Source organism: Phascolarctos cinereus, unplaced genomic scaffold, assembly GCF_003287225.1.
Source record: "Phascolarctos cinereus isolate Bilbo 61053 unplaced genomic scaffold, phaCin_HiC Scaffold_7;HRSCAF=346, whole genome shotgun sequence".
NCBI lineage: Eukaryota > Metazoa > Chordata > Mammalia > Diprotodontia > Phascolarctidae > Phascolarctos > Phascolarctos cinereus.
In genome coordinates this window covers 98426711-98443432 of record NW_027556180.1, presented here as the reverse complement: position 1 = coordinate 98443432, position 16722 = coordinate 98426711, and positions in this window count along the sequence as shown.

Here is a 16722-nt window from a genome sequence, read left to right as displayed (position 1 = left end):
TAGGAACAGGTGTTGTATTTTGTCAAAACCTTTTTCTGCATCTATTGAGATGATCATGTAGTTTTGTTATTGATATGGTCAATTATGATGATAGTTTTCCTAATATAGAACCAGACCTGCATTCCTGGTATAAATCCTACCTGGGGGCAGCTAGGTGGCACAGTGAATAGAGCACCAGCCCTGGAGTCAGGAGGACCTGAGTTCAAATCTGGCCTTAGACACATAACACTCACTAGCTGTGTGAGTGGGCAAGTCACTTAAACACATTGCTTGACCCCCCCAAAATAATAATAATTAAAAAAATATAAAACCTACCTTGTCATAGTGTATTATTTTTTTCTGATAAATTGCTGTAGTCTGTTTGCTAATATCTTTTTTTTTTTTAATTTTAGCATCTGTATTCATTAGAGAAAATAGGACAAATAGGATAATTTCTTGAAAGATGATGTCTAGGCTCTTTTTTTTTTTCATGGCTTTCAAATAGTCCCATCATTTTAAAATAATCTCTCCTGCATCTATTTTCCAGGTCAGTTGTTTTTCCAGTGAGATATTTCACACTATTTTCTATTTTTTTCATTCTTTTGGTTTTGTTTCATAATTTCTTCATTTCTTATAGTCATTAGCTTCCATTTGCTCCATTATAATTTTTAAGGAATTATTTTCTTCAGTAACCTTTTGGACTTCCTTTTCCATTTGGCCAATTCTGCTTTTTAAGATGTTCTTCTTCTCATTGGCTTTTTGGACTTCTTTTGTGATTTGGGTTAGTCTATTTTTAAGGTGTTGTTTTCTTCAGTTTTGGGGGGTTCTCCTTCAGCAAGCTGTTGGTTTGTTTTTCATGATTTTCTTGCATTACTCTCATTTCTGTTCCCAGTGTTTCCTCTATTTCTCTTACTTGCTTCTCAAAATCCATTTTGAGCTCTTCCTTGGCCTGGGACTGATACATGCTTTTTCTTGGAGGCTTTGGATGTGGGAGCTTTGACTTTGTTGTCTTCTTCTGGTTGCATGTTTTGATCTTCTTTGTCACCAAAGTAAGATTCTACGATCTGACTTTTTTGTGCTGTTTGCTCAGGTTCCCAGCGAATTACTTGACTGTAAAACTATTTGTTAAGGTAGGGCTTTGCTTCCAGGGTGTAGGTTGTACTGTTTCAAGCTTCAGGGGTTTTCTTCAGCTATTTTCAGAGGTACTTTTAGGGACCTGTAAATTTTCAGTTCTTCCAAAGTGGTATGATCAAGGTTGTTTACTCCTTTCCTAGCCTGTGCTCTGGTCTATGAGTGACCACAAGCACTCTTTTCTGCCTTGGAACAGTGAGGAGGAGTGCCTCTTTACTGATGCCACAAGCTCCACCATACTAGCACTCTTCACCCTAGGACTGTCATCCAGGACTGAGACTCAGATCCAAGTATGGACAAAATAAGAAAATCCTGCCTCATACCACATCACACCTATCATATTGGCCAACACGATAAAACGGGAAAATGATAAATGTTGGAGAAGATATGGGAAAATGGGAGCACTAATGCACTGTTGATAGAGTTGTGAAATGATCCAACTATTTTGGAGAACAATTTGGAACCAGGCCCAAAGGGCTATAAAAAGGTGCATGCCCTTTGACCCAGCAATAGCACTTCTAGGGCAGTATCCCAAAGAGATCATACAAATGGGAAAAACACCCACATGTACAAAAATGTTTATAGCACCTCTTTTTGTGGTGGCAAAGATTTGGAAATTGAGGGAATGCTCATCAATTTGGGAATGGCTGACCAAGTTGTAGTATATGAATGTAATGGAATACTACTGTGCTATAAGAAATGATGAGCAGGCAGACTTCAGAAAAACCTGGAAAAACTTGTATGGACTGATGCTGAGTGAAGTGAGCAGAACTAGGAGAATGTTGTACACAGTAACAGCCATGTTGTGCAATGACTAACACTTATAGACTTAGCCCTTCTCAGCAATACAAGAATCTAAGACATCTCCAGTGGGCTGATGATGGAAAATGCTATCCACGGCCAAAGAAAGAACTATGGAGTTTGAATGCAAATTGAAGCATACTATTTTCTATTTTTTTCCTTCTGTTTTGTTTTGTTTCCTCTTTCTGGTGGTTCCTCCTATTGGCTCTAATTCTTCTTTACATCACTAATGTGAAAATACATTTAATAGGAATGTATATGTATAGCCTGTATCAGATTGCATACCATCATGGGGAAGAAGGTAGAGAGGAAGAGGGAGAAAAATTTTAAATTTAAAAGCTTATGGAAGTGATTGTTGATAAATCAAAATAAATTAATAAATATATTTTAGAAAGAAAATCCTGCCTCAGCACCAGCCAAGAGATCCCTGTAATTGCCCTGATCAGCTGCTTGATACCCCCACCATCTGTGGGCCAAGAGCACCACAAGCAGCTGTAGCCACTGCCACCAGTACCCTGGGTCTGTGCCTCTCTCACTCATAGATCTTTGTTGTTTGTGGGTTGAGAAGTATGAAAACCATCACAGCTGCCCTGTGATTCAGTCCCTTGGGCCTGCTCCAGGTTTGTTGGGGCCCTGTCTTTGCCTGCGTGGGCCTGTATTCAACTGTGCTCTTTTCCCAGCTTGGCATAACAAACCTTTCATATTGACCTTACAGATTGTCTTTTCCTGGAAATTTGTTTCACTCTGTCTTTTTGTGGGTTCTGCTGCTCTAGAATTTGTTTAGAGTCATTTTTATAGGTATTTGGAGGGGTTTGGGGGAGAGCTTAAACAAATCACTGCTTTTACTCTGCCACCTTGGCTCCACCCCCTCAATTTCCAACTTTTGGCCACTACAAAAAGAGCTACTATAAATATTTTTGTACATATAAGCCTTTTCCCCATTTTCATAATCTCTTTGTGTTACAGACCTAGTATTGGTATTGCTGGATCAAATGGTATGCACAATGTTACGGCCCTTTGGACATACTTCAAAAGTGCTCTCTAGAATGGTTGGATCAATTCACAACTCCACCAACAATGAATAAATCTTCCAATTTTCCCACATCTTCTCCAACATCTATCATTTTCCTAGATAGCATCTTCTTACCTATGTCAGCCAAAACTTTAGGAATGAATGAGATAGCTAAGTTAAAAAAAAAGGCAGGGGGGAGAAGGGAACCATGGATAGAACATTGAGGAACCTGAGAAAGTACAGGAGCCAGATAAAAAGACAAAGGAAAGTCAATTAGCTAATAAGAAAGACAACATAGTGGTTTCTCTATGACCCATGGAACTAAGTGTATACAGTAGAAAGTGAATGATATATAGCTGAATCTTAGAAAAGGGGGTAGAGAAATTATCTCTACTATCTCTAAAGAGATTTTCAACTAGCTTTAAGAAAGCAGATGCCTTAGAGCATTGGGCAAGAAGCCAGATTTTAAGGTACTGAGGAATAAATAAGTAGTGAGCAGAGGTCATAAACATAGTCAACATTTTTCCAAATTTGGTCTGTGAAAATATTAAAGAGAACCAAGGAAAAGACTGTGATTCATAAGAGATTAAAGATACCTTCCAGAGAAAGTATGACTGCTGGCAGGAAGACATTGATAAAGCAGGTGAAATCTAAGAATGCAATTAAAATTATTATCCTTAGTGAGAAGTTAGAATATTCTTTATTCTGTTACTGTAGAGAAGGAGGAATAGATAATATTACTGAAGTTTTTGAGAAATTGAGTCACAAAATTGAAAGAGGCTCCCAACATTCCTTCAATTTTCTCAGTGAGATATGGAGCCAACTCATTTGATGTAACTGTACATATGTATGAGTGGTGAATAGGGATTACCTAAGGATAAGGATTTGCAGAATCGTAGTTTTTGAAAAATTTTACTGGGACAAAGGATTTTATGGAGACCATGAGATCAAGATTTTGTACAGAGGACAGTGATGTCAGAATTGGTGCTGATAAACTGAGAAAATAGAAATGGCCCAAGAAACTAAAGTCCATGATAGGGTTCACTTATGTTTAGCATGAATAATAGTGCAAGAAAGTTAGAAGTTAGTGAAAATTTAATAAAATAAAATTGGTTCTATTCTGCAAGTGATTTCATTTTGTATCTCTACTGACATTTTATGTAGCTACCTAAGTCACATTTCATTGGTCTCTGAGTCAAGTTTGGAAGTTCAGATTTCCTGCTAATTGCTATTCTATTCTCATGTCAAGCAAATTTACTGTCCTTGAAGGATGTAGGTGGATGCTAAGGAGTCTGATCTGTTATCTCTACCACACTAATATCATTAAAGAAATTAAGCTCTGGCATCACAGTGACCTTGCCATGCAGGTGGATACTACCAATGAGTTTTCCATAGCAACAAAATGGAAGGAGGGGTTGTTGCTAGCCTTATATTCCAAACTTCCAACTGAGCAAATTGTCTCCCATGTCTGCACTTCTTACTTTATAACCAAACATATTGTTTTCTCCATCTATCATATTTCCTTCAAGTTTGTGGATGTTCCTACTATAGTCCATAAAGATAATGTCAGTCTCATTCAGGGTCTTTTGGCTAGCGAAGGCAATGAAGACCTCTTTTATTGGTAACTGTTAGCCTTACCAATAAATTGAATGTGCTCAGAACTTCGTACCTCAATTTACCTTAATTTCAATTGCAACATTAATGAAATGTAGAGTTTCAAATTTCTATCTCAGGAGATAATGTTTGAGATAGGGTGTGACTATGCCAGTGTGACATTAAAGTACAATGGATAAGGACTTCACTAAAGTTCAGTACATGGGTTGTTGGAGGACCCCTCAATGTAAATATTGAAAGCAAAGTAGAGAAACAGTATGTGGTAGTGGGACCAGTACGGTATTGAAACAAGGAGACACTTGAATTTGAATCTCATTTCCAATACTTTCTAGTTCTGTGAATGTAGCCCTGAGCTTCAATCCTTTACAGATACAGTAAGTAGAATAATATTTGTATTACCTACTTATTGGGTTGTTGTGAAAAGCAGGTGAAATAATGTGTATGAAGCAATTTGAAAACCTATATAAATTTATATTATTATTATTGTGAATTATTATTATAGATCCCATGGATGATAAGAGGGGATAGAATGGAAAGAATTAAATAAATGTTCACTGAATAAGAAGTTTTGGAGCCAAGTGCTTGTAATTATTATTTACTGATTTGCAGGTCAATTTTCTAGTCCCTTCTGGCCATGTGAATTTAAAATGATTGAAAGAAATTGGAGCTTCCAGGGAAGAAAACTGCAAGGGACGTTATATCTAAAATCTTTCAAGATATTCCTATTCAGGATTTGGAGAGAATAGGGCAGTCATTCCAAAAGGGAATAGAAAAATGTAATAAGAGAATCAGTTTGGAGAAGAAAAGAACAAGAGGGTTGATTAGAATGGGAATGAAGGTTTTCTAGAAGTTACTGGAATCATGCAGGATGTACCTAATTTCATACTAACTATAAGCTGTATGACTTGGAGTGGGTAACTGATGAGAGGGAAGAGATATTGGAGTGGCATGCTCTCTTCAGCCAAATAGATAACAGAGGGCTGGAAGAGCTGCCCCTAACTTCAGAATGGAATATGAAATATTAATATTTGAGACTAGATTTTCATGGATATCCTGTACCCCTTCCACCCATAAAAGGTCTTCTTATAAAGGCAGGATGACTATGGAGTTATTATAGAGAAAATTCACATTCAGGTATGGGTAGACCATGCAATATGTGATTCTGTGAATTCTACCCTGAAGTATGTAGCATTTCTAGGCCAACTGGAGGGAGGCTTTGCCTACAAATATTCTACTCTGAAGCAACTGGACAAGTTTCTTTTTGCTTCTCCATTACAGGAATTCACATATTTGAACAAATGCCATCATACGCATCTTGCCTACTCTAATAAAAACATTCCAAATGTGTAGTCCTCAACTATATCTAAATTAAATTCAATTTACCAAATAATTATGAAATGGCTACTATTTATAATATACTAGGGATACAAAGAGGAAATATAGAAGCACACACATTCTCTCATACACAGACACACAGATAACAGATACAGACACAGATACAGACACATACGCACACACACAAACACAAAAATACATATACTCCTTGCCCTTAAGGGACTTGCATTCTTATGGGTGATGTAACATGTAAACAAAATGCTTTTCTCCTTTAATATCCTGAGTACCCTTCTCTGTACAGGATCTCTGCTTTGCCAATGTCCACCTTAAAGTTGGTGTTCATAATTTCTCATATGATTTTACAAGCATCGTATGGAGTATTGCCTCCTTCGTTTCATAGATTTAGAGTCAATCGAGCTAGGATTAAATAAATGCCTTTTCCACTGGATTCCTGTGATGCCTCAGATAAGTCACAAACTCTCTATGATGATAGGTTTCCTTATCTATAAAATAAGGAATTAGATTAACATCTCCATAGTCTTTTCCAACTCTAAAACTATGAAATGATTGCAATATAGAGTAAATTTTACTTCTATTAATGTAATATGTCATGATTATTATCAGAATCATATTGAATAAGTAAATTAGCTTAGGTAGAGTTGTCATTCTTATTATATTAGTTTGGCCTATCTACCCATGAGCCACTGATGTTTTTCCAATTATTTAGATCTGACTTTATTTCTGTGAAAAGTGTTTTGTAGTTGTGTTCATATAGCTCCTCGGTTTGTTTCAGGGGGTAGACCCCTAAATATTTTATAATGTCTACAGTAACTTTCAACGGAATTTCTCTATCTCTTTCTTTTGGGCTTTTGACATGATTTTCTTTAAGCACAAATCTGATCACATCAACCCTCCTTTCTTAATGAACTCAAATGGCTTCCTACTGCTTCCAGGAACAAAGGCAAAATGCACTATTTAGAATTCAAAGCCCTTCATAACAAAGCTCCTTTCTACCTTTTCAGTCTCCTTACACTTTATTCCCTAACACATATTCTTCTCTCCAGTGACATTAGCTTCCTGGTGTTCCAAGCAGAAGATACTCCATCTCTTATGTTTTGGCAATTTCTTTGCCTCTCACCCTCAGGCTCTCTCTCCTCTATGCCAGTTATTGTACTTCCTGGCTTCCTTTAAATCCCAACTAAAATCCTATCTTCTACAAGAAGCCTATTCTACTACTTCTTATTCTAGAGCCTTCCTCTTTTAATTATTTCCTATTTTGTATAAATTTGTTTGCTTGTTGTGTGCTGTGCCACCCCCCTCCAGACATTAGATTGTAAGTTCCTTGAAGGCAAAGACTGTCTTTTGACTCTATTTGCATGCCCAGCACTTAGCACAGTGTCTGGCACATAGTGGGTGTTTAATAAGTGTTTAATGATTCACTGATTCATTAGGTTTTGCTTTTTTTGTTATTTACTATAGCATTAAGCCATTGCTTCATCTTAAACTTGTGTTCAACTAAATTTCTCAGGTCTTTTTATCTTGAAGCAAAGTGAAGCTATGTCATTGTCATCCAACAATTGGACATTCACTCATTTATGTTTTTATTACCTAAAGTCATAAGTGCACATTTTCCCCAGTTAATTCTATCTTGGTGGCTTGGCCATTTTGTAATCATTTTGAAGCTGGATCCCATCCTTAACATTCTGGAAAAATACACAACAAAAAGGGTTATTGCTAATGGCTTATCAAGAGTGGGATGATTGAATCACATATGCAGTTATTCATAGATAACCATTTTGTGCCTTGTGGTACTTAGAAAATAATAGTGATAATAATTATATGGTGCTTTAAAGTTTTCAAGGCAGTTTTTTTTACAAATAATTATCTCATTTAATCCTCACAACAAACCTGTAAGGCGAGTAACATATTTATCTCCATTTTTCAGATGAAGAAACTCAGACTTGCCCAGGATCACCTACCTAGAAAGTATCTAAGTAAGAATTGAACTCATGGCTTCCTGATTCTAAGTCCCACACTATAGCCATTAAGTCACTAAATGAATTTTAACTTCTACTACATCTTATATCCTTAACTCAATAGCTACTTTAAATAAATGCTTATCATTTTACTACACTCATTTACTTACCACTTCCTTTTTAACCAGAACATTTAAAAAATTTGGAGAAGCAACAATTAAATTACTCCACTGCTTCAAAAAACAAACTTTTTTTTTAATCAGAAAAGAAAGAATAATCAAGAGAAGAAGAGAGGAAGAAAAGCAATTGATAACTTCTACATGCTTCTGTGGAAACACATTTACACCAAACAATGAATTCATTGGAAGTCCATCTACAAGAGAAAATTAACTCTTGCTGCCAAGGTGACATAACAATTAGTGAGACTATTGAAACACAGCAGGAGCTGAACTCTTCATTGTCTATTCTACCTCTAAATGTTATAATCAGATACTTCCATCTGCTATCATCTTTATGGTTATTTTGTTTAGATAACTTGTTTTTTGTTGCTTGTTTTCTTTTGTTTTTAGATAGAATGCACGGTGGGAATGTATCTTTTGATTTAATTAGAGTTGGTAACACTTAATCTTGAATCAACAAAATGGAATTAAAAAAAACATAAAATGGCACTATATTTTAAAGATTAGGGCCATAGAATGATCTTAGAAAAGTAACTTCCCTAGATGGCAGTTACATTATTTATAAAGGGAGTTGGGAGGATCTGGAGAAATTATTGTTAAAGTCTTTTTTAATTCTAAATCTATGACGTGATTTTATGATCAGAGCTATGAGAAATCATAGTAATGATTTAGTTTGACCCCCTTCATTTTACAACAGGGAAGCTGAAGCCTAGAGAAGTTAAGTGATTAATGAAATGATATGCGAGTAGCAAAAAGAAGACCCAAAAGTCAAACTCAGGTCTCCTGACTCCACATCTATTCTTTTGTCAGTGTGCAAGGCAGAATTTTTACATGTTTTAATAGCATTACTTTCCAACGCACCAATGCACCTTAAAATTCCTTATCCAAGTCAAGTTCTGGGTCACTTAGTCAGTGAGAAGGCTTTGGATTGATAGCAAAAAGCAATTTGGTTATGGGCTAAATGAGGGTGAACTCATTACATGCACAGCAATTAATTTGTTTTTAAATTCAGAGTAAAATCAAGTCTGTTTTCCTTCTGTTGCTTGCTAACATAAAATATTTAAAAGACTTGTTTTTTAGAGCCTTAAATGAAGTATTCTTCAGCTCACAGAACTGATTAGATACAACCTCTTTGGTCAGAAGTTATGCATTATCAGAGAGGGACAGCATCATTTATAGAACTTCCCTATACCACTATCATGATAAAAAGGGAAATTAGATAATGTGATGATAATTCTAATACTATTCTACTGACATGGTGAGGAAAAAGAGTAGAGGGTAGAAAGGGACATTGAGAAATATGGATGGGACCTACGCAAATTTGACAAAATAATTTGGAAGCAGTATAAGTTTAATGTTTCAATATCTGAGTTCTACTCCTTGCTCTTCCACCTCTAATGTCATGAATTTGAATATTCTCTCCAAGTCCCATTTTGGCAGCTGTAGTGGAAAGAGCACTGGCTCAAGGGTTGGGAAAATCTGAGTTCAAATCTGGTGATAGACACTGATTAGCTGTGTGATTCTGGGGAAATCAATCTGTCTGCCACAGTTTTTTAATTGTAAAATGGGGATAATAATAGTGTCTACTTTACATGGTTGTTGTGAGGATTAAGTGACATAATTGTAAAGTGTTTAACATAGTGCCTGACACAGAGTAGACACTTAATAAGTGATTATTGTCTTCCTTCCTTTTGATCATCTAATAATGTGGATGTGGGGATAACACTTGCTGTCTCTAGCTTACAGATCAATTGAGAGAATATCAGTAGAGAAAGTAAATGGAAAGGGTACTTTGAGAACTATGAACTACAGGATAGGTGTATACAGAATGTCCCCCCCAAAAGAATTAGTATAATTTTAAGCTGTCAAATCTGTATTATACTAATAATTATAATCATGGCAATCTCTTTTTTTGAAATATAACAGAAAAAAATCAATATTTTGACACAATTTGAGAGAGAGGGTTTATGGGGAATATTTGGAGTCACTGGAGATCAAAGAGTAAATGTTTGAGGAGCCTAGTCCAAGTCCTCTGTTGAGATAATCTATCAACAGGAAAACATCAGTATTTTTTTTTGGGGGGGGTCTAGGCAATGGGGTTAAGTGACTTGCCCAGGGTCACACAGTTAGTAAGTGTTATGTGTCTGAGGCCAGATTTGAACTCAGGTCCTTCTGAATTCAAGGCTGGGGCTCTATCCACTGTGCCACCTACCTGCCCTCTAACAGTATTTTCGTGACATTCATTTATGACAGTTGTCAATCTAAAAGTAGTTATGTAGTACCAGACTCTCTATGTACATTATCCTAGTCACCATAACGGCTCCAGCTAAACAACTATGTTTAGAGCAAAGGACTGATGAAGGAAAATGCTGTTCACATCTAGAGAAAAAAATTGATGCACTCTGAATATAGATCAAAGCATATTTTTTCACTTACTTTATTCCTTTCCATATTTTTTTCTTTTGATGTTATTTCTTTCATAACTGTGATAATATGGAAATATGTTTTATATGATAGCACATGTATAACCTGTATCAATTTGGCTACCATTTTTGGCAGAGAGGAGGGAAGAGAAGGAAGAAGAAAAAATTGGAACTCAAAATATTGTAAAAACAAATGCTAAAAAATATCTTGATATGTAATAGGAAAAATAAAATCCTATTAAAATAAATAGTTATTCATCTTATATAAACTTGGATGAGAAGCAGCCTAGTATAGTGAATATGAGCTGGCCTTGTAACCAGGAAGACTTAGATACAAGTTGCCCTTCTCACATATACTGACCAAGTGACCCTGGACAAGACAATTAATCTCCTATTTCAGAGGTTCCCAAACTTATTTGACCTTCTGCCCCCCCTTAAAAAAATTATTCAGCACCTCCGTGGAAATCTACTTTCTTAATTTTTTTGAAATTTATGTTATTCCAAATAATATTAAATATTTTTTGAAAACATGATGCATCTTCAATTTAATAATTTATTGTAATTTTTTCCTGCATTGGTTTTTCCTGCACTGAAATTTTGATGATGTAATATTGTATCATGTAACCATATTGTATCATATTGTAAACAAACCATTACACACACTTATTCCTGCCAACAATCGCTGGACTTTCTGGCAATGAGCGACACACTGGCCCACCAACACTTGCTTGTTAAGACCTGTCTACAAACCTGACCACAGATTAGTTGTAACTTGCATTTTGGTTATTTATTTGGAAAATAATATAATCACTTCAATTTTAAGTCTGTTACACAACAGATGAAATGTGCAAATGGCTTTACAAAATTTTCTTCACTTCTTTCCTTCTTTCTTTTTTTTTAATTAAATTAACCAAATGTTTATCTATTTTCTTGTTTTTTTTCATAAAATGAACTCTTACTTTTATTTATTAGTTCAATAGTTTTCTTAATTTCAATTTTATTAACTTTTCCTTTGGTTTTCAATATTTATAATTTAGTGTTTAATTCAGGATTTTTAATTTGTTCTTTTTCTAGTTTTTTTACTTGTATATCCAATTCATTGATCTCCTCTTTTTCTATTTTGTTTATGTAAGCATTTCAAGATATAAACTTCCCCTAAGAACTGCTTTCACTGCATCCCATAAATTTTGGTATGTTGTCTCATTATTGTCATTCTCTTGAATGAAATTATTGATTGTTTCTATGATCTGTTGTTTTGACCCACTCATTCTTTCGGATTAGATTATTTAGTTTCCAATTAATTTTAGTCTATCTTTTCATGTCCTTTTATTACATATAATTTTTATTGCATCATGATCTGGAAATGGTGCATTTAATGTTTCTGCCTTTCTGCATTGGATTATGAGATTTTTATGCCTAGTACATTGTTAATTTTTGTGTATGTGGCATATACCACTGAGAAAAAAAGTTTATTCCTTTCTATTCGCATTCATTTTTCTCCAGAGATGTATCACACCTAACCTTTCTAATGTTCTATTCACCTCCTTAACTTGTTTCTTGTTTATGTTGTGGCTAGATTTATCTAGTTCAGAGAGGGGGAGATTGAGGTTCCCCACTAGTATAATTTTGCTGTCTATTTCTTCCTGTAACTCCCTGAACTTCTCTAAGTATTTGGATGCTATACCATTTGGTGCATATATATTTAGTAATGATATTACTTCATTGTCTATGGTGCCTTTTAGCAGGATGTAGTTGCCTTCCTTATCTCTTGATAAGATCTATTTTTGCTTTTGTTTGTCTGAGATCAGGATTGCTACCCCTGCTTTTTTCACTTCAGCTGATGCATAATATATTCTGCTCTGGCCTTTTACCTTTACGCTGTGTGTGTCACTCTTTTTCAAATGTGTTTCCTGTAAGCAACATATTGTAGGATGAGAGTTTTTAATCCATTCTGCTATCCATTTCCATTTTATGGGAGATTTCATCCCATTCCCATTCACAGTTATGTTTGTTATGTTTGTCTTTCTCTCCATCCTTCCCCCCCCATTTATGCTTTTATTTCTCCTTTCTCCTTTTCCCTCCTCACCAGTGTTTTGCTTTTGACCACCAACTCCCTCAGTCCCTCCTCCCTTCTGTCAGGCCTTTCTCTTTTCTTCCCCTTTACCCTTACTGCTTCTTCCCTCCCTTCTATTCCCCCTCCCTTTTCTTTCCCTTTTTCCCTCTTACTACCTATAGGGCAAGTTAGATTTCTATACCTGATTATGTTATTCCCTTCTTGAGCCAAATCTGATAAGAGTAAGGTTCAAACAATGCTCATCTCCCTCTCTTCTTTCCCTCTGCTGTAATAGGTTTTTGTGTCTTTTCCTGTAATGTAATTTACTCTTGTCTGCCTCCTCTTTTCTCAATATATTTTCTTAGATCAGATTAATCCACTTACTTGGATCCATGTAACCCACTTGATTAGATTTTTTTTATCATTAAATCAAAGTCAATTTATATCCACACCCTTTATGTATACTCCTTTTACATGTAATAACAATACAGTTCTCAAGAGTTACAAGTATCATCTTCCCTTGTAGGGATGTAAACAGTTTGCCCTTATTAACAACATATTGTATCTTTCTGTACAATTTACCTTTTTATGCCTGTCTTGAGTTTTGTATTTGAAGATCAAATTTTCTGTTGACCTCTGTTCTTTTTATCAGGAAGGTTTGGAAGTCCCCTATTTATTTCACTGAATATCCTTCTCCTCCCCTGAAAGATCATGCTCATTTTTACTGGGTAGTTGATCTTTGGTTGTAATCCAAGCTCCTTTGCCTTATGGAATGTCACATTCCATGCCTTGCAGTCTTTTAAAGTAGAAGCTGCAAGGTCCTGTGTAATCCTGATTTAAATATCCATGATATTTAAATTGTTTCTTTCTGGCTGCTTGTAGTGTTTTCTCTTTCATCTGGTAATTTTGGAATTTAGCTACTATATTCCTTGGTGTTTTCAATTTGGGATCTCCTTCAGGAGGTGATCAATGGATTCTTTCTATGGCTATTTTACCCTCAGGGCAGTTTTCCTTTATGAATTTCTGAAAGATACTGTCCAGCCTCTTTCTTTCATCATAATTTTCAGGTAAACCAATAATTTCAGGTAAACCAATGATTTTTAAATTCTCTCTCCTAGATCAATTTTCCAGGTCAGTTGTTTTACCAGTTAGGTATTTTATGTTTTCATCTATTTTTTTCATTTTTTTTTTGTTCTGTTTGACTGATTCTTGGTCTCTCATAGAGTCATTAGCTTCCAGTTGCCAGATTCTAATTTGTGACAAATTGTTTTCTTCTATTAGATTTTGTACCTCCTCCCCCAATTGGCCAATTGTATTTTTTAGAGATTTGTTTTCTTCAGTGTACTTTTTTCCAGTTGGCCAATTGTATTTTTATGTAGTTGTTTTCTTCAGTGTACTTTTTTTCCAGTTGGTCAATTGTATTTTTAAAGGACTCTTCTACCTCTTTCATTTGACTTTTAAAATACTTCTTGAGCTCTTCTAAGAAGGCTTTTTGGGCTTCAGACCAGCTTATATTCCCTTTTAAGGTTGCAGATGTAGGTTTGTTGATAATATTGTCCTCTTCAGAATTTCTGCCTTGACCTTCACTCTTCTCATAATATGAACCTATGGTACATTTCTTTTCACTCATGGTGTTTCTTTATTCCCTGGCCTTTAAAGAGATTGAGCTTTTCTGCTGGGGAGCAGAGGACACTGACCCAAGCTTCTTGTTTTGGGAGCCTGTGTCTTGGTCACTGGCTTTGTGTGCTGGGGCCTCCAATGTTGGCAATTGGAGGCTATAGGGTTCTGGCAGCTTACCTGATGTTGGGCTGAAATAAGCAAGGCTGGAACTTTCAGGCAACTCTAGGTTGACTGCTTTTCCTTTCCTTTATCTTTCTTCAGCTCCTTTCAGATGGATGTTACAGGGTTTTATCCACCTGAGACCCATTGCAGTGCTGCTTCCCTTATTTTTGCTGAGGCACTGGGAGACCTGTTTGTTGTAGAATGAGAGGTATCTGGTAATTTTCTGAGCTGGTTTCCACAGTTCTCCCACCCTCACTGAGGCACTTGGAGGTCCAGGTCTTGGTGTTTGCCTGCTCCACCACCTGGGTTTCAGGATCTCCTCCTAGTATGCTAAAGTGGGGCTTTCTGCTAGATTGCTGGGATGCCTTTTGTTATGTACTGCTCCCCTTCCTCCAGTGCAAGAGAAGCCCTTCCTGTTAATCCCTCAAGCTACCTGGGCTACTGGATGGCTGCTCCCCATCTTTCTTCTGGTTCAGCTGTTTCAGAGTTTTTCCTGGGCTTTCAGAGGCTGATAGGGGAGGGTGAGAGCGACTACCTTTTTACTCTGCTGTCTTGGCTCCCAGAAGTGGAACTCCCTCATCTCTTCTTTCTTTATGGTTACACTGTCACCTTGTTTTTATTCAGTGTCCCCTAATTGCATCCAAGGCTACTACCACCCCTCTGGATGGGGGGTCCAATACCCCCAAGGGGTGGTATTGTTCACTTTGGGAACCTCTGCAATGATTCCATAAGACTATACCTTGCAGAGAACGTGCTGATCTGTATTTTAAAGAAATTTCTCACCTCATAGTTTCATATACAAATGAAATTACATATCCATCTCCTACTTCAAGATATCACTATTGTTTTATTCAATCTGTCACATTTATGTTTTGCAATGTTGTTATGCATTGGGGCTACAGGAAGTTAGTAACAAGTTAGGGACAAATAGTGATCCCACTATCTCTATTGATTGCAAAAGTCAATGGCAAAGTATATATGTATTTAAATAAATTTATTTGACATCCAAACTTCTTAGCCTGCTATTCCAAGTCCTGTATTTTCTGACTCCAACTTACCTTCCTAGTGTTATTTCATGTTATTCTTTTCACTCATTCTTTGGCTAGGCAAATTTGACAACTTACTTCCCATCCTATGTCATATTTCTTGTACTCTTTTTGTTTTTACTAATTGGTATGTCCTAAGTTCCCTCTTTATGTTCACTTTTGATCGATACTTCTTAAAACATATTTATCCTTCAAGTTCTAGTTCAGATATAATATGCTTCATGAATATTCCCTCATTCTCTATCTGGTGTTGATATCTCATTCATTTGAGCTCATAGGATTTTTTTGACTTTTCTTATATCCAAGCCCTCTATTGTTTTCCAATGGTATTTTCTAAATTTTGTGTTATCCTGACTGTGGCTCCATGATATTATTTCTTTCTAACTACTTTTAACATTTTCTCCTTGACCTGCAACCTCTGAAATTTGCCTTTAATATTCCTAGGAGTTTTCATTTTGAGATTTCTTTCAGAGGTAATCAATGGATTCTTTCAATATCTACTTTTTTCACTGATTCTATGATATGTGGGCAGATTTCTTCTATGATTTCTTAAAATGTATCTGTTTTTTTTTTAAATCATGTCTTTCAGGTAACCTGATGATTTTAAAATTATTTCTCAGTATATTTTCCAAGTCAGTTATTTTTTTCTGATAATATATTTCATGTTTTCTTCTCTTATTTCAGTCTTTTGACTTTGTTTTATTGCTTCTTGCTTTCTAGTGGAGTAATTAGTCTCCACTTGACCAATTCAAATTTATAAGGATTAATTTCTTCAGGAAAGTTTTGTACCCTTTTTACCAGATTTTTAATTCTCTTTTCATCATATCCTCACATTCCTCTCCTTTCTTTTACCAGTTTTTCCTCTACCACTACTGTTTCATTTTTAAAAAATTTTTTTTCTTTCTTAAAAACAACAACAACAACATTTCTTTAGCTATTCTAGGAATTCTTGTTTTGCTTGTTTCCAATCTGCTTTTGTTCTTTAAGGCTTTGCTTGTAGATGTTTTCAAGGCACTGTCTTCTTTTGAGTGTGTGTATTGAGTTTCCCTGTCACTATAGAAATTTTTTATGGTCAGTTCATTTTCCCAGTCTATTTCTTGACTTTTGACTTTATATTAGAGATGGGTCTCTGATCACCTATATGGAGCATAGCTGGTTTAAGCTCCTGTAGCTTGATCTTGGGGCTTGTAGGTTTTTGTTGTTTCCAAGGAGGAGTGATTCAGGGTCAGGTGTAGTCACCACCCTCCTTCTCTCTGCCCATGTTCTTAGTCAGGTAGGGTCCTGCTCCCAGATGACTGTCACTGCTCCTGTCTACCATGGAATTATGACTGGAAAGTGAGTAATAGGCTACAGAGCTGCCAATCACCAGCAGATCCTGTGTCCAGTAGTAA